Genomic DNA, 24,178 nt, shown 5'->3' on the forward strand with positions numbered 1-24,178 from the left:
AAAGAGGAAACTATTTAACCAAAATATTTAGAACTATACTTCCCATCTATGCAATCAGATTGTCTACTATTCAAGAAAAAATATTGGATCCAAATAACAAGATAGGCTTGGATGCCCTAGTAGGAAGATTGATAGCTTTTGAACTACACAACTTTGACAACTATGTTCTTGCTTCCATGAATATTGAGTTTACATTTGAAGCTAAACTCTCACTCAAAGAAAAGGGAAAGAAAATAAAGGACAATCAATCAGGAAGTGAGGAAGAAACTGAAGAAAGTTTTGATAGTAATCTTGAAATTGCTAAAGCCCTACTTGCAAAGAAATATTTTAGGAGTAGAGGAAAACACAATGGTAAAATTCCTCTAATCTATTTTACTTGTCAAGAAATTGGTCATATTGCTGCTAGGTGTCCAAGAAACGAAAGCAAGGAAGGTAAGAAAAGGAACAAGTATAAAGGCAAGAAGAAATTAAAAGGTCACAAAACCTACAAAGGCAAAGGTAAGAAAACTTTTTTTATGGCTAAAGATTCTAATAATAGTGTATATTGTTTTAAAAGATGAATCTAACGATGAAGGAGATAAGATGAAACTTGTCTCTAATGTTAGTAAAAATAACACATGGATCATAGACAGTGGATGTTCTCACCATATCACTAGAGAGAAAAGTATGTTTGAACATTTTGAACACTATGATGGAGGTAGTGTAAGGTTTGGAAATAATGAACCTTGTTGCATAAAAGGAAAAGATCGTATCTCATTAACAATGAACTTGTACGTGACAATGCCTATTAGGTTGAAAGACTAAAATATTATTTACTAAGTGTGGCACAACTAAACAACATTGGATTCAAGATAGATTTCATGAATAGCAAGGGAAGACTACTGGATAACAAAAAAAAATTGATTGGATCAGGCAGGAAAACAAAAGGTAACCTATTATATCTTGATCTTGGTGATTGATGTTGCTTTATTGCTCAAGTAGAAGAAAGCTAGTTATCACATAGAAGACTATGTCATGTAAACTTTTATAATATGGTCAAGATAAGAAAACTCAGAAGAGTAAGAGGTATCCCTAGTTTGAAGAAACTTGATGTTGGATTATGCAAAAATTGCCAAATTGGTAAAATGATAAAGACTAGTTTTAAGAGAAAAAATTATCAATCAGAAGATGTCTTAGAAATTATGCATACTAATTTATGTGGACCCACTAGAATAGAAACTTGTAGTGGAGAAAAAAATTTCATTCTTGTTGTTGAAGATTATTCTAGAATGCTAACTATTATGTACCTAAAAGAAAATCAAAAGCTTTTGAGAAATTCAAATGGTATTTGGAAAGAGTAGAAAAGGAAACTAGATAAAGATTAAAATTATTAAGATCACATAGATGTGATGAATTTGTCTCAAATAAAATCAATAATTTCTGTATTGAAAGAGGGCTCAAAAGAAAAATATTAGCCCCTAGTACTCCTGACCAGAATGGAATAGTTGAAAGAAGAAATAGATCCATCATGGATTGTGTAAGAACATTAACGATAGAGAAGAATGTTGCTATCAAATACTAGAAGGAATCTATCAGAATTGTAGTTCATACTTTGAACCTAGTTTAGTTGAAGAAGGACTCAAACAAAACTCCCTATGAACTATGGTATGGCTGCAAACCCAATGTAAGTTACTTGAAAGTATTTGGTAGAAAATTTAATATCTTGAAAGATTTAAGAAAAGGAAAATTTGATGTAAAAGGTAATGAAGGTATATTTCTAGGATATTCTTGAAGAAGTAAAGCATACAAATGTCTAAATTTGACCATTTACAAAACCATAGAAACTGCACATGTAAGAATTGATGAGTTTGTAGAAAAGAGTTAAGAAGAAAGAAAAAAGAAGCTAGAAGATTGTAGAAGATTTGTAAACTATGAACTTGATATATTACCAAACATATTTGACAAAAAGGAGACATCGTCCCATGAGCTCTCCAAGTCTCCAATAGTGCAAACAAAGTCATAGGGACCCAAGTCACATTTAGAGGCTATCAAGTTAGTGCATACCGAGTCTAAAGAACCTAAGCCACAGAGAGAAGGACCTGAGCTTCAAGTTGAGATTCAAAATGAAGACAATAAAGTTCATTCAAAATTCAAAGAACTTGTATTGGCTAAATATGTCAGAAGGCATCATGCACTTGATTAGATCATTGGAGAGAAATTAGATGGAGAATGACAAAAAGCAATCTAAAAGGTACATGTTTACTTGTTGAATTTGAACCTAGAAGTGTTAAGCATGCACTAGAAAATGAAAGTTGGATTGAGGCTATGAATGAAGAAATAAAATAGATAGAAAAGAATAAAACTTGAACTCTTGTTCCTAAGCCCAAAGATAAAAGTGTGATTGGTACAAAATGGGTATTTAGGAATAAGCTAAATGAAGATGAAAATGTGTTAAGAAATAAAGCAAGGTTAGTAAGTAGAGACTATTATCAAGAAGAAGGTTTTGACTATGGTCAAACTTTTGTCCCTATTGCAAGATTAGAATGTGTTAGAACTTTACTAGCATATGTAGCTCATAGAGGATTCAAAATATTTTAGATGGATGTTAAATCTGCATTCTTAAATGGAATTCTTGATGAGGGAGTCTACATTGAATAGGCAGAAGGTTTTATTGATAAATTACACAAAGCACTATATGGTCTGAAACAAGCCCCTAAAGCCTAGTATGAGAGATTACATAACTATTTGATACATAGTAATTTTCAATAAACAAATGATAATAGTAGTCTATATATCAAGGAAGGACTAGATAAGAAGATTGTGTTGATAGAAATATTTTTAGATGATACTCTATTTACAAGAAATGATGACTTTTGTAAAGAATTCTTAGAAAAAATGAATAAATAATTTGAGATGTTCATGTTTAGTGAAATAAAATTCTTTTTTGGATTGCAGATACAACAGAATAAAAATGATATCTATATCACATAATATAAGTACATAAAAGAGATACTCAAGAAATTTGGAATGTAGGATTCAAAACCAATTGAAACCCCCATATATACTGGACTTAAGCTTACCAAGGATGATGACTCCAAAGAAGTCGATTAGACCTTATATGGATCAATGATTGGGAAATTATAATATGTAGTACATATATAGCATGATATTGCCTTAGTAGTTGGCATAGTGGCAAGATTCTCAGCAAAATCTAGAGAAAACCACATGATGGCAATAAAAAGAATCTTGAGATATTTTAAAGGTACTAAAAACTATGGATTATAGTAGAAACCTTGAGGCAATCTTGACTTAAAAGTATTTATTGATGCTGATTGGGCAAGAAATCTTGAAGACAAAAAAAACACAAGTGCAGAATCATTCTTTCTTGGTAAAAGGTCAGTATCTTAGACTATCAAGAAACAACACTACACCTTTTAGTCCACAATAGAAGCAGAATATGTGGCTATAGTAGTAAATTTCTCTAACATTTTTTGGCTCAAATAATTGTTGGAAGGAATGAAGGTTGAAATCAAAGAGCCAATAGTCATGTATTGTGATAACACCAATGCAATAAACATATCAAAGAATCTAGTGATACATTCCAAAACAATACACATTGCTATAAAATATCACTTTGTAAGAGAATTAGTATAGGACAAGGAAATTAGATTGGAATATGTGCATACAAAAGAACAAATTGTAGATATATTCACCAAGCCATTACCTAAGTATGCATTTTTGTATCTAAGAGGTAAGCTAGGGGCTATTCCCCTATCTGAAGCCCACTAAATAAAGTTTAGTGAGGCATCAACAGGAACTAATTTGAAGATCAATCAATTGATGTAGTATTGACAAGGATATATTCCAGATGAATCTATACTCAAGGTACATTAACACTACCTAGAATTGTCTTTGGCATGTGTTGTCCAAGGAGAAGTTAAGAAGTTTCAATTCATAGAGGGAGAATACTATAGGAGAATTTTTTGATGTAAAATAAAAGAAGGATAAAGTTTTTGACAAAGGGATTCTTGTTCTCAAATGAATGCCAAAGTGGGAGATTGTTGGATACAATTGATTAATTGTGTGTTGTCTTTGATGTTACACAAATTTCATATTAGTTGATAGTTAGTGCATGCTGAGCTCACCTAGTTAGTGAAGATAGCTTTCCTTGTCTACCAAGCATTCGTAAGTCTACTATGTATAGAAGGTAGTATCCACCTAGCTCACTTGGGCATCAAAGGAATTTATGCAGAAAAGAGTGTTAACCAAGCTCACTCGATTAAAAAAGGGAAATTGAATAGAGCTAGTATTAACCAAGTTCGCTTGGTAACCAAAGGAATTTTTAAAGTTCACAGTGTTAATCAAGCTTTTGTTGGTTAACATAGGAAATCACTTCAAAATTAGTTTCTACCAAGCTGGGTCAGCTACCAAAGGATTTTTCTTATTCAAGCATGTAAAGCTTAATTACTTTACCTATTGATTCTATATGACTAAGGTAATGAATATTGGTTATTCTCATTTTTATTTGAGCTAACTTGACAATCTAGAAGGTATAACTAAAAGATTAAATTGTGATTTCAAAGTATGCAAGTTGAATGAAGTTGAAAGAGATAAGAAGAGAGGAAGCAAACTTGAAGGATAAGTAGGTATCCTTGTAAAGAAAAAAATTGTTATTCAATTAAGAAGGATTAAGTCTAAACTAGGATAGAGATCTATAATCAGTAATTTAATTGCATTACAATCAAGTTATTTTATTGTTACTCTATAACCATTGTAGCAGTGATCAAAAATATCTTAACAGAGTTGGTTTAATAGCCATTTGTAAATCCTCTAACAAGGTGGCAATTCCATTGAATTTTTTCAAGACCTCTTACAAGGCCTCTCCTAATAGGGTGATTAAATATTCTAACAAGGTCACACCTAACAGTGTGTTTTATAACCTTTACTAGGGTTGGCTCCTAATAAGGCTCAATTCATAAGAGTTAAAATAGGTAACTAGTTTCATTTGGTGGTTTTTTCCAAATTGGGTTTTCGTGTTAAATCCTTGCATCATATGTGTTCATGTTATTTCTATTTTGCTTGCAAGTAAATTGAAAACAATATCTTAAGATCTCCTAAGTTAAACACATTCTGATTTTACCAAGTTACAACAATTTCTATATGCTTAGCAAGTATCATCAGTAATTAGTTTTATCAGTTTGAATTTTATTTGACATCTAAGGGATTGAGGATTTATTTTAGTAGTAACTATTTCAACCCACCCATCTCAGTTACTCCTCTTACATTTCCACAATTGGTATGAGAGCTTTTGGTGCTTGTAGAGAAGGTTTCAAGGACCTAAGCTAAAGATCAAAATGTCTTACAAGAGAGAGATTCCAAAGTTGAATAGAGACAACTTTGTAGCATGGAAGGGACTTATGAGGCTTCATCTAGCTAGCATTAGTGATTTAGGCGACAAATATCTTGATGTAGAATACAAACCTCCCACCAGAATATTATCAATTGAAGATATTGCTACGAAAAGGAACTATAACATTATGATGATTTATATTGCATCTACTCTCACTTATGCTGAATTTGATGAGGTCAAAGACTATAAATTTTCTTTTGATACATGTGAAAAACTGAAAGAAATATGTGGAGGAGATGAAAATGAAAGAAGAGCCAAAGTAGAAAGCCTTAGAGGAAAATTTGATCAAACAAGAATGAAAGAAGATGAAAATGTTGAAAAATATGTGTAAATATTTAAGGCTAGTATTAATGCAATCAAAGCATTTTGTGGAGAAATCAAAGAGGAAACTGTTTAAGAAAAATACTCAGAACTTTGCTTCCCATCTATGCAATCAGAGTGTCGACTATTCTAGGAAATAGATGTGATATAAATAATAAGGTAGGCTTGGATGCCTTAGTAGGAAGATTGACACCTTTTGAACTAGAAAAATTTGACAACTATGATCCCGCTTCCAAGAATATTGAGTATGCATTTGAAGCTAAACTCTCACTCAAACAAAAAGCCAAGAAAATAAAAGACAATCAATCAAGAAGTGAGGAAGAAAATGAACGAAGTTATGATATGATCCTAAAATTTTTGAAGCCCTACTTGCAAAGAAATATTCCAAGAGTAGAGGAAAATAAAAAGGTAAAATTCTTCTAATCTATTTTTCTTATGAAGATATTGGTCATATTGCTGCTAGGTGTCCAAAAAAGAAAGCAAGGAAGAGAAGAAAAGCCACAAGTACAAAGCTAAGAAGGAATTCAAAGGTCACAAATTCTAAAAAGAAAAAGGTAAGAATTTTTTTTTTTGGCTAAAAGTTATGATAATAGCGAAGATGAAATAGTGTATAGTGCTATAAAATATGAATCTAATGGTGAAGGAGATAAGATGAAACTTGTCTCTCATGTTAGTAAAAATGACACATGTATCATAAATAGTGGATTTTCTCACCATGTGATTGGAGATAAAAGTAATTTTGAATATTTTGAATACCATGATGGAGTTAGTGTAAGGTTTGGAAATAATGAACTTCGTTGCATAAAAGGAAAAGGTCGTATCTCATTAACCAATGAACTTTTATGTGATAATGCCTATTGGGTTGATGGACTAAAATAATATTTATTGAGTGTCGCAGAACTAAACAACATTGGATTCAAGATAGATTTTATCAATGGCAAAGCAATACTACTGGATAACAAAGAAAATTTGTTTTGATTGGGTAGGCAAACAAAAGGTAACCTATTTTATCTTGATTTTGGTGTTTGGTCTTGTTTTATTGCTCAAGTAGAAGAAAGGTAGTTATGGCACAAAAGAATATGTCATGTAAACTTTGATAATATGGTCAAGATAAGAAAATTGAAAAGAGTAAGAGGTATCCCTAGTTTGAAGAAACCTAATGTTGGATTATACAAAAATTGTCAAATTGGTAAAATGATAAAAACTAGTTTTAAGAGAAAAAACTATCAATTAGAAGATGTCTTAGAAATTACACATACTAATTTATGTGGACCCATTAGAATAGAAACTTATAGTGGAGAAAAATTTCTCATTCCTTTTGTTGAAGACTATTCTAGAATGATCACTATTATGTATCTGAAAGAAAACCCAGAAAAATTTAAGAATAACAAATGGTATCTTGCAATAGTAGAAAAGGAAGTTGGAAAAAGATTAAAATGCTTAAGATCAAACAGAGGTGGTGAATTCATCTCAAATGAATTCAATAATTTTTTGAATTGAAATAGGGATCTGAAGACAAGTATCAACCCCTAGTACTCTTGAGCAGAATGGAATAGCTAAAAGAAGAAATAGATCCATCATGGATTGTGCAAGAATAGTTATGACTAAGAAGAATGTTGCTATTAAATAATAGAATGAAGCTATCAACATTGCAGTTCATACTTTGAACCAAGTTTTGTTGAAGAAAAACTCAAACAAAACTCCCTATGAACTATGGTTTGGCTACAAACCAAATGTAAGTTACTTGAAAGTATTTGGCTGAAAATGTTATATCTTGAAAGATTCTAGAAAAGGAAAATTTGATATAAAAGGTGATGAAGATATATTTATAGGATATTCCTATAGATGTAGAGCATACAAATGTTTGAATTTGACCACTCACGAAATCATAGAAAGTGCAAATAATAGAAACGAGTTAAGAAAAAATCAAAAAGGATGTAGAAGATTGCAAAAGATTTGTCTACTATGAACTTGATACATTGACAAACATATTTGAAAAAAAAGAGACTTCATCTCCTAAGCTCTCCAATTCTCCAATAGTAAAAACTGAGTCATAGGGACCTAGGTCACATTCAAAGGGTACCAAGTTAGTGCATACTAGGTCTAAAGAACCTCATCCACAAATAGAAGGACCTGAGCTTGAAGTAGAGATACAAAATGAAGACAATACAATTCCTTCGAAAGTCAAAGAACCTATATTGGCTAAATATGTTTGAAGGCATCATGCACCTAATAAGGTCATTGGAGAAAAATTAGATGGAAAATTACAAGAAGCAAAGTAAAAGGTACATGTTTACTTGTTCAATTTGAACCTAGAAGTGTTAAGAATGAACTAGAAAATTAAAGTTGGATTGAGGCTATGAATGAATAAATAGAATAGATAGAAAAGAATAAAAATTGTACTCTAGTTCTGAGGCCCAAAGATAAAAGTGTGATTGGTACAAAATGGATATTTAGAAATAAGCTAAATGAAGATGGAAAAGTGTCAAGAAACAAAGCAAGGTTGGTACATGTAAAGGCTATTCTCAAGAAGTAGGTATGAAATATAACTATTTGATATAGATTGGTTTTCAAAGAACAAATGATAATAGTAGTCTATATATCAAGGAAGGACCAAATAAGAAGATTGTGTTGGTAGAAAAATTTATGGATGATACACTATTTACAAGAAATGATGACTTATGTAAAGAATTCTTAGAACAAATAAATGAAGAATTTGAGATGTTCATGTTTGGTGAAATAAAATTCTTTTTAGATTGCAAATACATCATAACAAAAATGGTATATATATCACATGATCTGAGTACATCAAAGAGATACTCAATAATTTTTGAATGGAGGACTCAAAACTATTTGGAACCCCCATGTATACTTGACTTAAGCTTACCAAAGATAATGAATCCAAAGAAGTTGATCAAACCTTATATGGATCAATGATTGGGAAATTATAGTATGTAGTATAGAAATGGGTTGATATTGCCTTAATAGTTGGGATAGTTGCAAGATTCTTAGAAAAACACAAAGAAAACAACATGATGGCGATGAAAAGAATCTTGAGATATCTAAAAGGTACTGAAGACTATGGATTATGGTACAAACTTGGAGGCAATCTTGATTTAAAAGTATTTAGTGATGCTAGTTGGGCAAGAAATCTTGATGATACAAAAAACACTAGTGGAGGAGCATTATTTCTTGGTAAAAGGTTGGTATCTTGGACTAGCAAGAAGCAAAATTGTACATCTCAATCCACAACAAAAGTAGAATATGTGGTTGTAGCAGTAAATTGCTCTAACATTGTTTGGTTCAAACAATGGTTGGAAGGAATGAAGGTTGAAATCAAAGAGCCAATAGTCATGTATTGTGATAACACCAATGTAATCAACATATTAAAGAATCTAGTGATACATTTCAAAAAAAAACACAATGCTATAAAATATTTCTTTGTAAAAAAATTAGTACTAGACAAGGAAATTAGATCAAAATATGTGCATACAAAAGAACAAATTGTAGATATATTCACTAAGGCATTACATAAGGATGCATTTTTATATCTAAGAGGTAATCTAGGTGTCATTTCCCTATCTAAATCTGACTAATAAAGTTTAGTGATGCATCAAAAGGAACTAAGTTTAAGATCAATCAGTTAATGCAGTATTCACAAGGACATATTGTAGATGAATTTGTACTCAAGGTACATTGACACTAATAAGAATTGTCTTTGGCATGTGTTGTCAAAGAGGGAGAAGTTTACTCTCATATCTTTTTGAAATCTTGTAATTCCAAGAAGGAGAAAATAAGAAGTTCTAATTCACAAAAGGAAAATACTATAGGAGAAGTTTTCTCTGTAAAATTAAAGAAGGAGAAAGTTTTTGATAGAGGGATTCTTGTCAAAGTTTGATTCTGCTATGACATGTTGTGTTACCATCAATGCCAAAATGGGAGATTGTTGGATACAATTTATTAATTGTGTGTTGTCTTTGATGTTACACAAATGTCATATTAGTTAATAGTTAGTGCATGTTGAGCTCACTTTGTTAATGAAGATAGTTTTCCTTGTCTACCGAGCATTCCTAAGTCTACTCTGTACAGAAGGCAGTATCTATCGAGCTCACTTGGGCATTGAAGGAATTTATGCAGAAAGGAGTGTTAACCGAGCTCACTCAGTTAACAAAGGGAAGTTGAATAGAGCTAGTATTAACTGAGTTCACTATGTTACCAAAGGAATTTTTAAAGTTCAAAGTATTAATCAAGCTCACGTTGGTTAATGTAGGAAATCACTTTAGAATTAGTTTCTATCAAGCTAGGTCAGCTACCAAAGGATTTTTCTTATTTTGGCATGTAAAGCTTAATTACTTCACCTATTGATTCTAGCTAACTAAGGTAATGAATATTGGTTATTCTAATTTGTGTTTGAGCTAACTTGACAATTTGGAAGGTATAAGTAAAGGATTAATTTGTGATTTCAATGTATGCAAGTTGAATATAAATGAAAGAGATAAAAAGAGAGGAAGTGAACTTGAAGGATAAGGAGGTATCCTTGTGCAGCATAAAAGTGTTATTTGATCAAGAAGGATCAAGTTTAAGCCAGGATAGAGATTTGTAATCCGCAATTTAGTTACATCACAATTAGGACATTTCACTGTTACTCTATAACCATTATAGTAGTGATCTAAAATCTCTTAATAGATTTGTTTTAACAACCATTTTAAATCCTCTAACAAGGTGGAAATTCCATTGAATTGTTTCAAGACCTCTTACAAGGCCACTCCTAACATGGTGATTAAATCCTCTAATAGAGTCACACCTAGCAGTGTTTTTTGTAAACTTTAACAAGGTTGGCTCCTAAAAGGGCTCACTTTAGAAGAGTGAAAAACAATAACTAGTTACATTTGATATTTTGTCCCAAATTAGGTTCCCATGTTAAATCCTACTTTCATATGTGTTCATGTTATTTCTTTCATGCTTGCAAGTAAATTACTAACAATATCTTAAGATCTGCTAAGTTAAACACATTCTACATTTACTAAGTTACAACAATTTCTATATGCTTACCAAGTAATAATCATAATCAATTTTATTAGTCTAAATTTTATTTGACATCTAAGGAATTTTGGATTTATTTTAGTAGTAATTGATTCTCCCCTCCTATCTCAGTTAACCCTCTTGTATTTGCAACAATTATTGCAGTAAAATAATGACATAAAATACATATTACATTCCTTAATTTATAAAAAATCATCTCCTCAATTTGTGTTGAGAGTAGGATATCTATTAATGAAAACATATCCTTCTAAACTAATAGAGAAAATTTAATTATAAACAAACTAACTCTCTAAATGTTTCTAAGTAGGACTCCAACCTCGTTTATATAAATTAATGGGTGCATGAGCCTTTACATGACTTGAAAAAAAAGGTAGAAGAAGTAGATAAGAAGAAATAAGGTATGAGAGGATTTGAGAGTCACTCAAAGATCTAAAAATGATAGGTTGACCTTCTCTAAGCATTTGTAGGAGTTAAACTACTGTCACAATGTGTTTTTGGTGCATTGAAAGCTCTAAATTAGCGATTGACAGTTAATTTTTAGTGCACTATCAATTCTTCAAAATTATTGGTGCACCTTTGGAAAATCACAACTTTTACACCTTGTGCACCTTGTGCACCTTTGTGGGAGGTTAAAAAAATTGAAAAGTTTTTCAAGTGTCAAAATTGAAATTCTAGTTTCTAGGTTTTCTTCCTCTTTATGCCTGTGCTATGTCTACATATTTTCTCTTGAATTATTATATTATTTCCATTACTTGAGTAGAATTTAGAAAATCTAAAGCCCCATATTTATGTTTGACTATTTTCCAATAGTTAATGATATCCATTTGAGTCTCTATAAAATCATTAAGTCTAGTGTCCAATTCTAACAATACCTCTTGAGTCTCAAATGCTTTCCTAATATATTCAATTGATGAAGCATCCTTGAAAGTTCTTTGGAATTATTTGACCACTAATTGCACTAACACGAGCTTTATGTTTGACTCATCATCAAAAATCTCAAGGGCAATATCATCATAATACCTCTATGCTTCCAAAATTTTCTCTTGAGTTTGGTTTTCTAACTTCTAAATGTCTTCATGAAGTCCTTCCAATCTTATAATTTATAAAAATATTCCATGATATATACATCAATGAGAATTTGATATCTTTTATCCTTTATTGATTTAAAAAACTTTAACATGCTTAGCCTAGGTTTTCACTTCATCCGTCAAACCAAAATCCTAGTTCACTATAGATACTAGCTTCTCCATACTTGATTGAATGTAATGTAATAGGTTCATATTACCCTTTATTATATGTACCCCTTTCTACTCAAAATTACCACACCGTTGCTGACATGCTCCCAAAAATAAATCAACTTGAAAATTTATTTTGTCTTTCTTCTCCAATATCGCAGTAAGAGTAAGTTATGGGTGATCTTGGTCCAAAGGGCCTACATTTTCATGTAGAAAACCTCTTAGAAGCTCATTAATTTTGTGCATCATCAAAAATTCAAAATCATTTCCATCTAACTACCTGAACACCTCCTTGATGCCCGTAGTGATAATTACTTTAGCCATATTTATCATGGGCTTTTGTAACATGACTTCTTTAATCTATTAGTCATTACAAGTCAAATCATTGGTATCAACATGTGGAGGAGGGATGTCTATATAGGCAAGTATGTTCTAGTCTTTATTATTCATTATAAAAGCCAATTATTGACAATCACTTGTAAGTTATTTAAGCTTCTTGATTTATTTTACGAGCTCATCAATACTCTCCTTTACAGTCATGCCCAACTAACTCTTTTGTTGAGTCACAACCTCCCTCTTCAACCATGTTAGTGTATTACCCATGGGAGACATGTATTTGGATGAAGAAGAGGTTTATGTTACTGGCCCTTTATCCTTATCACTCCTTTCTAGAGTCTTCTCATTTAAAGAGATCTCTATTTGGAGTCCCTATATCTCTTGTAGCCAAAGTCCTTGCCTCTATATCTCGAGAAGTTTGTTGAGGTTCTTTGAGTATCTATCACTCCTTTGATACTTCATTGGTTGGCATAATTTTGGGCTCTTCTTCAGTAGCTACTTGTTATTTTTCTTTAGTGCTAGGAGGGAGAGGAGTGGTTGATCCTTTGTCCAAGAAAGACAAGTCATGAAATGGTGGTGGTGATGTACCTAGAGACCCTTGTGCTAGAGGTATCTTTTCATTCCAATCTTCTCCTAAAGGTTGGCTCATGGGTGTATCTTGTATCTTGTCACCCACCATTTTGATTTCCATGGGCATCATATCAAAATCTAAAATGCTAAAAATACCTTTTTCTTTCCCTTCTTGATCATCAATCCATTGTTGTTACTCATCTTCAAAAATGGTAACTTGAATACGTTCCTTAGAAATGGATGGTAGCATTACAATGGAGCTTCTTCTTCTTATATATTAAGCATCCCTAGCTAGGTGAGTCCTCTATCTCAAGGGAATATTATCTTCTTCATCATCCATCTTAGGGATGGTTTCAAGAACCTAAGGGATGGGAATAAATTTAGTCTATAACTTTCCACTTTGTGTCCTTCTCACATTAGGCCAAACCTTAGACTTCTCAACAATTGAAGGAATTTATTCTTCCTCTTGACCAAGTGGTGAAACCTCTATTACTTCCTACTACAGTTCCTATTCCTATTCCTATGGGGGCACTTTTTCAGTCTCTTGATCTTGAGTTGCTTGCTCATTTTGAACCTTTTCTTCTATTAGATCTTGTTGAGGTTGATGAGATGGCTGGGCCTAATCAATTTTCTTGGTCCCCTATTCTCAATCATTCTTTTATTCTTTCCCTTATCCACCCTAAATTACTCAATGTCACTCTCATGCTAATGTACCATTTTTGGTCTAACTAGGGAATGAGTGGGAAACATTGGTACTTTAACTTTTGCACCTTTACCCTTAATTGGGCATGATGAGGCTTGAAAGATAAATTCTTGAGGAACTACATCAATCTTAAAGGGTTTCTTAATCCATTCTCTTTTTAACTAGAATATCTTTCTTTCCCTTTCACTTATACCCACATTCTCATCTTTGTCTATCTCAACATTAATGATCAGCCTATCACATATCTTGTCTTAGTTATACAAGGGATCCAAGACATCTTGAGTGTCTTGTTGAACAACCTTGAGTAGGACCTTTATTTTTGATGTGCTTCCTGATAGATATAGAGTCATCCTTTGATAATCCCTTATTTAGATATCATACAATAATCGCTTATTCAAATATCATAGTCATCTATCATGTTCATACAATGATCTTTTATAGTATCTTTGTGCACCAACTAATTTCCTACCAAATGTTGAGCTCGTCTAATATTGTCAAAATAAGCATGAGGGGAGTTATAATCCTCTCTATGGGATGTTGATCCCATTTTGAATCAAAGGTCATGATATCCTATTTTTGTTTGACCTCAAATGCACCTATAGTAATAGGCCATACTCATGTCTTCTTATGTTGTTTCCCGACTCTACCATATGCATATGTGAGTTGTCTAGAAATCTCTAATAGAATGAATCTTTTTGGTTGAAATCTCGGGTTATTTTCTGGATTCATTGAAACACCAACTACCCTTAGGTATGTGAATGTTTTCAATTGGATGTAATAGGCATGGATCTCTATGATCCTAGTTGCTACATCTATTAATATCCTCTTACCATAATCAACCTCTATGCATAAAATGATTGAAAATATGAAAGAATCATTCACTATCTAACATTCCTTGCTCTGATCTGAGAGATTTTTCTATACCATTTGGTGGTGTACCACATAAGGCCATGCATTAACATCTTGTATGCTACCCTTCTTATAAAGACCTAGGTCATCCATCATTCTAGATGGCTGGCAAATACACCATGTATGATGTCATATAGAATCTTGGATTGGCTTGTACTCCTATGAAAGGTTCAATTTAGGTTATCACTAAGTATAGTAGCCCAATCTATTGGCATTTTGGCTATTTTGATTGCATTAGTGAAATGGACCATCTATATATTAATATGTCCATCTGTTGGTAATCCAATGACTTTGCTCAAAAGCACAATAGCATATTTGATGTCATCCTTCATATATTCTTGTGTTATGTTTAGCTTTCCAGCTCTATGTCCCATAGGTGCTCTATCAATCAAAAATGAAAATTGTATTTTTTTTGAATCTGCCTTTTCATTCTCCCTATACCATCCTTTTTCTTGGTCATAGGTTATCTTAACATACTATTCAGCTCTTTGGAGATGGAAAACTTTCTCGATGTTCCTAGGTCTTAGGTCCAAGACTATCTCCCCTATAATGATCTTCACCACCTTCTCCTCGGGTACATTAATCTCTACTAATGCCACAATAAGTTTAGAGGACTACATGGATGTGGGATGTAATGTTGCATTCATTGATCCTGATCTAATCATTACTTACACCATGGTAGACCTCTCTTTAGGTTTGGTGCATATTGTGAGGAAAACATTCCAATCCATTTGGCCAAGCTCAGTGTCTTTCATCTTTAAATTTCCATCTTGAATAAATGAATTCTTTGGTGCACCTTGAAATTTGAATACTACATGATTTGTAGCCATCTATTTTGCAAGAGAAGATAACAAGGATGCCATTTTACCTATACTCAAGAAAAAATGCCATTCAGAATAGGAGAAAAACCCTTGAAATTTCAAAATTCTACATTTTTTTACATGTTTAGAAAAATATTTTTCCATCGCTATCCAAAGGTGTGCAAGGCATGCTATATTTTTTAGAAAGTGTTCTTTTGTAGAGTTTCACTTTTTCCACAGTTAACACAAGCTAGAAGATCTTGATCCAAGATCTCCATTTTAGCAATCTTTAAGATCTTCATATAGTGAGCTAGAATTATTAGAACTCGATCATTTTCATAAGCCTCGTAGTGATAAAGGATTTCCTAGAATTCTATCACTTACATTCAACATTTTGCCATTTCCTTAGTTCCACCTCCAAACCAACCACATATCATTCCAGCAAATCCTCCTCCAATGGCCTATTCTGAAAATATTGGAGACTCGCCAATCAACTTGACAGTTGATGTTAACAACCTTCCTAAGGATCCTAAGAAATTTTACCCAAGGTTCATCTATGGAGAGAAAAGAACAACTAAAGATCACATTAAGGTTTTGAAAGAAAATTGCAACCGAAATAAAATTGATAATGAGAAAGTGATTCTTTTCTTATTCCCAAACTCATTGGGAGAATTTTTCTTTAACAAGTATGTCAATTTGCCACTAGGATGCATTGTAGAGGGGGACAGTTTTGAAAAATTATTCTTCAAACAATTCAAAATATTCATCAACCTAGATATGATACATCATCAATTCATACCAATGAAAAGGGACCCATCTAAAACAATTTCATGCTTCAATCATTGATTTCTTATGGCATATCACAAGCTAGAAATGCCATGCACTATACCAGTTGAAGCCACAATTCAGATATATCTAAATTCTATGGACCATCTTACAATTATTTTTCTAAGAAGACTTCCTACCTCAAATATTGACACATTAAAAGAAGTCTTCTCAGAAGCAATTCCGTTCAGGAAACAAGCCATTCCTCATGGAGGAGGATTGATGCCTGTAGCTCAAGCTATTACTACATACCAAACATACCTTGTTGGAGCAGCAGTGACACTTAGCCAATTGATACAAATGAATCCAATTCCACTACAACAGGCACCCACTTCACTAGTTCTGTCTATAACATACCCATGATATGAGCCTACAAAAGTTCTTTTCTTTGAGAAATAGGTAGCAACATCCATTGAAATAGAAAATAGCATAGCATCTAAGCTTGGTCAAATAAAGACCATGTCTCAAATCACCAATGAGTTGACCTGTTTGAGGTTTTCACAAGGAAAAAGGAACAACTTTTAGAGAATAAATTATTGCCCTTACAAAAACAACAATTATTCTTTGAACTACAATAAGAAATTTGGTAGAAATAATAATGAAGGAAATAATAATGTAGGAAACCATTCCAATCCTCCTGATCACACCAATGGTTTCCAAAGATAGAATTGACAATAGAACACTCATCCAAACAATGGAAGCATTCTTGTGGATAATAACAAAAAAAATGCCCAATATATGGACATCAATTACTATGATAGTAATTAGAATGTATGTAACAATGATGGCTCATATTACAATGGAAATCAAGAAGTGAATCAAAATTCACAAGCCAATATTAATGAACCCCATATGTAATCCAATGCTATGTTGCTAGACTTCTATGATTCTGCATAGATCACATGAATGGAACAACAACCCAAAAAATAATTTTCCATTCCATTTAGTCTAGAATAATAATTAGAATACTTGTGATTTGTAAAGTCAGAAAAAACCCATGACTGATGGTATACGTCATACATTATAACCAACTCCTCTAGATCCAAAAGAAAGTAACAATCCAAGACCTATTAGACCCCCATATGGAGGAAAACAAAATCGTCAAGGAAATGTGCCAAAAGATTGAAGAATATTGCATGGTCTATTGAAATGTATAGTGCAACAAAATATTTAAAATAAACGAAGACCAACATTTTCATGCTCAACACATTACAAAATTGTCACAATCAGTAGGAAGAGCTAATGAAAACTCTCAATCATATGAATACAACCCCTAATGCAAATATTGTCCCTCAAAAGATGGTGTCACAACAAGTTAATGCTTCAAAGGCCATGCCAACTATGTTTAAAGACAATGTTGTGGTGCCTTCCTTTTTTCTTAGCATCATAATTTATTGGAAGAATCTTCACAATTTCCTTGATGATTTAGGAGCTTCTTGTAACATCATATCACTTTTGATAGCACAAAGGTTAGGAGTCACTCCTCAGCCCTCTAATCGAATAGTGATACAACTTAACACAATAGAAGTAAAAGTGATTGGTGTGTTGAAAGATGTTTGGATATAGTTGACAGTTGACCCCCAAATTCAAGATATCATAGACATACATGTGGTTGAAATTCCTAAAACATATGGATTTCTACTAAGTAGAGAGTGGACAAAATGCTTAAGAGGATGGTTTTCAATTGATTTTACCCAGCTATGGTTGTCTTAGAAAGGTTTGAATAATTAAATCAAGATTGATGTTGAGCCAAAATTGAAAGTAATGATTACATAATACAGTACATAAAACAAGGTAGAATTTATACAATCAAATTTAGGCTCTTAAAAAGTCATGGGTTATGATACAACCAAAGTAAGAGATGACCAAAATGGAAGAACCATGGTGGTGAAATTACAATGCCTAGGTGAAGAATTAGACCCAAGTATTTTTCTACTTCCTAGATTTTGAAGATTGCACAAAGTTAGTCATTTAGAGTTCAAATGTTCACATTGCCAAGAAGCAACTGCTTTAGTCGTAACTTAGATAATTGAACTAAAGAGTGACCAAGTTCCAAAAGAAGTACCCATGGAAAATCCAAGTTCCACATACATCTATAAAGTCATGGGGAAAGATAGAGAAGAGGTAGAAGATCTCAATGCATCATATAGTGATACCTCTTTAAATTGTGGAGGTTTATCTTCTCCTCCAATAGGAATGATAAAGATCCAAAGAAGGAGAAATTTTATAAAAGACCAAGGTTGGACTTTGATACTTGTTCATCCTAAGCCTCAGGTTGACCTATGTTTACATTAAGGTCAAGTTCGTTTATTAGTGAGTCACATTTAGTCAATTGGTCAAGCTACTATTGAGCTTATCTTTTAGTTTGTAGTGTTAATTGAGTGCTATAATTAATACTGATCAATATAGTTATTATTGATTTCTACAATTGCTATCAAGTTCTAGAACTAGTATTTAGTTCATGCTGAGTAGTATTTACAAAGTTGATCAATGATAGTTCTAACTAAGCTTCATAGTATTAACTATTTCAACTATGGTCTTCAGTGTCTATTGAGCTTACAATTTCAGTAATGTGAATTTCTAGTGTTGACCATGCCAAGGAGCATCAACCAAGTGATTTAGTTTATATTTTCAGTTTCATAGTATTCACCAAGTCACTAGTGTTGACCAAGTTTAGACTAATTTGAAGTGATTAGTATGAATCAAGATTCTTTTTCTACCCAATGCATGATGATGTCAAGTGTTGACAATGGTTGTTGAGTATCAAAACCTCACCAAGTTTTTCTTTGGAACTTGAGTGCTAGCAATTGAGCTAGCTGTGTTATCTTATTGGAAATCTATGTTGTATCTAACTTTGATGTTTTTTTTTTTTTTGGATTAATATATATATATATATATATATATAATATATTATATCATATCCAAGTGTGTGTAAGAAATGAAAATGATGTAAATATAAAGAGAAAAAGTGTGAAGTGAAAAGGCTAAAATTAGTATAAGGAGCAAAACAGATTCATCTATCATCGTAAGATGATCTTCACATTTAAAAGGAATCTCAACTAGAAAATGAGGGTTGTAGATCAAAGATCAGCCACTGGTTCATCCTAATAGGTTTATCATCTAAATCCTTTAACTGAGTAGACTTAGCAATATTTTTCAAATCTCTTTACCAAGTGCATACTTCATTGTATGTTTTGTAAATCCTTTAACAAGGTGCACTTAGTAGTCCTTAATGCTCCTAACAAGGAAAATCAGTAGAAGTGATCAATTGTAAGCCTTAACCAGCCAACTTTATACTATAGTGCTAAAGCTTGTGGGTGTCATCCCCACCGAAGTTTTACTTTCTATTTTGAAGGTTTCTGGGTCACCATATCTTGAGTTAAAGTGATATGAATGTTTTACTATTTTAAGTCTTTCATGCATGCAATTAGATTATAATATATATGAAGGATTAATTGATGAAATAAGATTAAATTTTTTCTTGGTTCCTAATTCACCCCTCCCCTCTTAATAACCTAGTCTATCCTATATTTCCAACATAACAAATTATAGAATTGATTGGTGAAATTCAAGATCACAAAGAGAAACATGTGCCTCCCATATCAAAGATAAACAATGAAAATCATTTAGTCCACCACATGAGAGATTACAATGGATCCCAAAGGAACAATCCTTTAAGGTTCAAGTAAAACAAAAGTTATGAATGAACAAGCATAAGTCTAGGAAGACCAAAGAAGAACCAATCTAGACACTTGGGTTCAATGACTCTAAATGAAAATTAGGAGCTGATGCAGGTATTGAATTAATCAATATAAAAGGTAGGTCTTTATATGTAGCATATCAATTACAATTTAGATGTACAAACAATATTGTAGAGTATGAAGCCTTGATTAATGAACCTCTCTTTATAGTAGAGAAGGGAGTTAGAACTCTCATAATTTAAGGAGACTCGTATTTGGCGACTAGAAAAGTGGAATCAATTTACTCTTGCAATGATAGGACATTAATTGCTTACTAAAAGATATTATGGGATTTAGTGGATGACTTCGAAGGTTTGAAAATAATTTTAGTAGAATTTTTTTCTGCCCCATCTATCATGGAAAACATTATGAACTTCCAATTTTTCCAAGATGAACAATGTATCCTTGGGTTTATCATGTGCAAAAACCATTTTACAGGACAAGAAATTGATAACACTCCTAATGACAAACCTAAGGATGAAGAACTCGAAGATGAAGATGGGATTCTCAATTTGAAAACCAAAACTATCACTAAGGGGATGGTTGAGTTGAAATGCATCTTTGGTCATAATTAATTGACACTTAGCAAGAGGATAGTTAAAGAAAAAGGAATCAAGGAATGTAATTCATATAATCGGTATGTGTAGGATCATGGTGTGCCGAAAAGTGGCAATCTAGAAAATTTGCAGTTCTAAATTATCTCAAACCATTTCACAACCTATTCAAACATTTTTCCCACCCACCCTGATACTAACTAAAAATAATTAGTATCTTTATCAGGTCTACTATATCTTTTGATACCAAACCTATATGGTCAACTTTAGAAACATCCTAAAAATGTGCTTTTGGCCTATTTTTATGTGATTTTTACTTCAAACATGTAGTTAACAACCCTTTTTTCACCAAAATTTGATGAAATGAAAAGAGTTTTTAAAGAAAGTTCTTATCTTTCCATAAGTGTAGGGTTTGTCAAATTATGATTTTAGTAAGTAATTATTACTTATTTTCTAATGGAGTTATGTATAAAGTGCTGACTAACACACTACTTGAGAAACAACAATAACTTTTAAACGGAAACCCATTTTTTAAATCCAAAAGATGCTTCACATTCTATGTTTCTTCTACTAAAAGGAAAGAAAATGAAAAATTGAATTTTGTAGAGTTTTGAATTAGTTAAGGTGGTCAGACATGCAAGATTTTTTAATCCAAAAATACTAAAGTCAAAAATTAATTAGTAATTTTTTATTTAGAATAAAAATACCCAAAAATATGTGTCACATCTAGGCATGAGTCTACTACTTGTATCTAGAATATTATTAAAAAATATTATCATTTGATTTTGATTGAGGTGGTCAGACATACATCTACTTCTTATTTTCGCTCTCAAATTTTTGTAATATTGCATTAAAATTCAAAATGTTGACCAATCAATTTTTTGTTTTAGAGATAAGTCCTAGTAGTTTAGAAACTAGATTCAATTTTTTGGAGATTCTTTTCTCTAAAATTTTTGATATAAAGTCAAAAACAAGTAGAAAATTACACGTCAAGTTTACATAACACTATTTTTTTGAGTTTTTACTATCATTTAAGAGCATAGTTTGGTTGACCATGATCCTACACATAGCCTAATCTAGGTGTAGATGAAGATCCTACAATGGTAAGGGCCAAAAGGACGTGCGACATGTAGGAAAGGGAAGATATGCTCCAATTGCTTAGGAAGTAAAAAATTGTCATTGCTTGGAGTTATGAAGAACTCAAAACATATGATTCTAAAATCATCACACATAGCATTCCATTAAAACTAGATGGCAAACCTGGACGACAAAGGAAAACACTTATTAATCCTATTATTGAACCATCGATAATGAAGGAAGTCAAGAAATTACTTGATACTAACATTATCTTCCCCATTTTCCATTCTACATGGGTGGCTAACTTGGTTCCAATGAGGAAAGAGATATGAGAGATTAACCTTTGTGTGGATTTTCACAATTTGAACCTAGCATCTCAAAAGGATAACTACCCTTTTCCTTCACTTGATGAAGTGTTACAAATTGTCAATGAATAATTTTGAAATTTCTAGAATGGTATTTTTTTTCTTGTGTGTAGATAAAATGGTATCCTTATCATCTATACTTGTAGAAAAGATGGCTCCAAAGCTCATAGTATTCAAATTTCAAGATGTACCAAAGAAATCACATTTTCAAGATGGACATTTAGAGATTAGAGAAACTAAGCTTGGCTACATTGATTGGAATGTTTTTCTCATAATATGCAACAAACCTAAAGGGAGGTCCTCCATGGAATTAGTGATGATCAAGGCAAAATTAGTGAATACACCATCACATCCCACATCTGTGTAGTGCTTTCAACTAATGATGGAATCAACAAAGAACTATGTACCTAAGGAGAAGGTGGTTAAGAGTATTATAGGGGATATAGTTTTGGACCTAAGACCTAGGAACATTGATAAAGTTTTCCATCTCCCAAGAGTTGGTCGGTATGTTAAGATTACCTATGACCAAGAAGAAAGATGGTATAACAAGAATGAAAAGCCATCTTTAGAAATGATACAATCTTGATATTTTATTGATATAACAACTATGGGACATAGAGATGGAAAGGTAGAGATGACATGAGGATATATAAACAATGATATAGAATATTCTATTGTACTTTTGAACCAAGTCATGGGCTTACCAATAGCTAGACATCTTAATATCTAGATGGTTCATTTCATTGACACAATCAAACTGACAAAAGTGCCAATAGACTTGGCTACTATCCTCAGTGATAACCTAACCTACATGAATAGATCATAGGATTACAACCCTATCCAAGATTCTATATGACATCATATGTGGTCTATTTCATGGTGGCTAGAACAATGGATTACCCAAGTCTTTATAAGAAGGGAAGCATGCACAATACTAATTCATGGACTTATGTGGTGTAGCCCCAAATGGTAAAAAATATTCTCTTATATCAGAGTAATTAATACCAAATAGTGAATGATGCTTTCATATTTTCAATCATCTAATTTAGAGAGGGTGATTATGCTAAAAGGATGTTAGTAGAGGTAGCAACAATGATTGTAGAAATTGACATCTATTACATCTAGTTTAAAATAATCACTTACCTAATGGTAACTAGTATGATAGTCAATCTAAAGAAACTCTTGAGATATCCATCAGAAAGACTCATTCTATTGGAGATTGCTAGATGGCTCACATCTATGTATGGTAGAGTGAGGAAACAACATAAAAAGACATGGGTATCTCCTATTACTATAGGTACATTTAAGGTCAAACAAAAACTTGATATCATGACCTTGATTTAGAATATGATCAATATCCCTTAGTGCATTACAACTCCCCTCATCCTTATTTTGATAATATTGTTAGAGTTTAACATTTGGTAGGAAAGTATTTTTTGCATGAAGATGCAATAGAAGATCATTAGATGAATGTGATAGATAACTATGATAACTAAATAAGGGATTACTATAGGATAAATCCATATCTAGAAGGGAGCACCTTAAAAGTAAAGGTCTCACTCAAGGCTATTCAGTAAGACACTTAAGATGCCTTGGATCCCTTCTAGAGTTGAGACAATATGTATGATAGGTTGATCATGAATATTGAGATAGAGAGATATGAGAATGTGGATATAAGTCATAGGGAATGACACATAATATAGCTAATAAGAGAATGGATTAAGAAACCCTTTAAGCTTGACCTAGTTCATCAAGTAGTTATCTTTCAAGCCACAACACCACCAATTAAGGGGAACAGTGCAAAAGTTATAGTACCAAGTTTCCTTGCTCAATCCCAAGTCAGAGTAGAAATAATGCATTGACATAATAGGGATGTTGACTAATTTAGGGAGGATAAAGAATGAATAAGAAAAGGAGGGACGCAAAGGGGAGTGAGAAAATTGATCAAGCCTAGCCATCTCAGCAACCTCAGCAAGATCTAGTTGAAGCAAAGTGTCGAAATGAACAAGCAGCTCAGGATCGAGAGACTAAACAAGTGCCCCCATAGGAATAAAAATTGGAACTAGAGAAGGAAGAACTGGAGGTTTCACTACCTAGTTAAGAAGAAGAAGCAACTCCTTCACCTACTAAGAAGGCTAAGTTTGGTCCTACTTTGAGGACACGAATGGGAAAGTTATAGAAAAAATTTAATTCCCATCCTTCAAGTTCTTAAAACCATCCCCAAGGTGGATGATGATGAAGATGAAGAAGATAATCTCCCCTTGAGTAAGAGGAATCACTTGGCTAGGGCTTTTTAAGAAATAAGAAGAAG

The sequence above is a fragment of the Cupressus sempervirens genome, chromosome 5, assembly GCF_028749045.1.
Source record: "Cupressus sempervirens isolate cs-2001-9-10 chromosome 5, ASM2874904v1, whole genome shotgun sequence".
Lineage (NCBI taxonomy): Eukaryota > Viridiplantae > Streptophyta > Pinopsida > Cupressales > Cupressaceae > Cupressus > Cupressus sempervirens.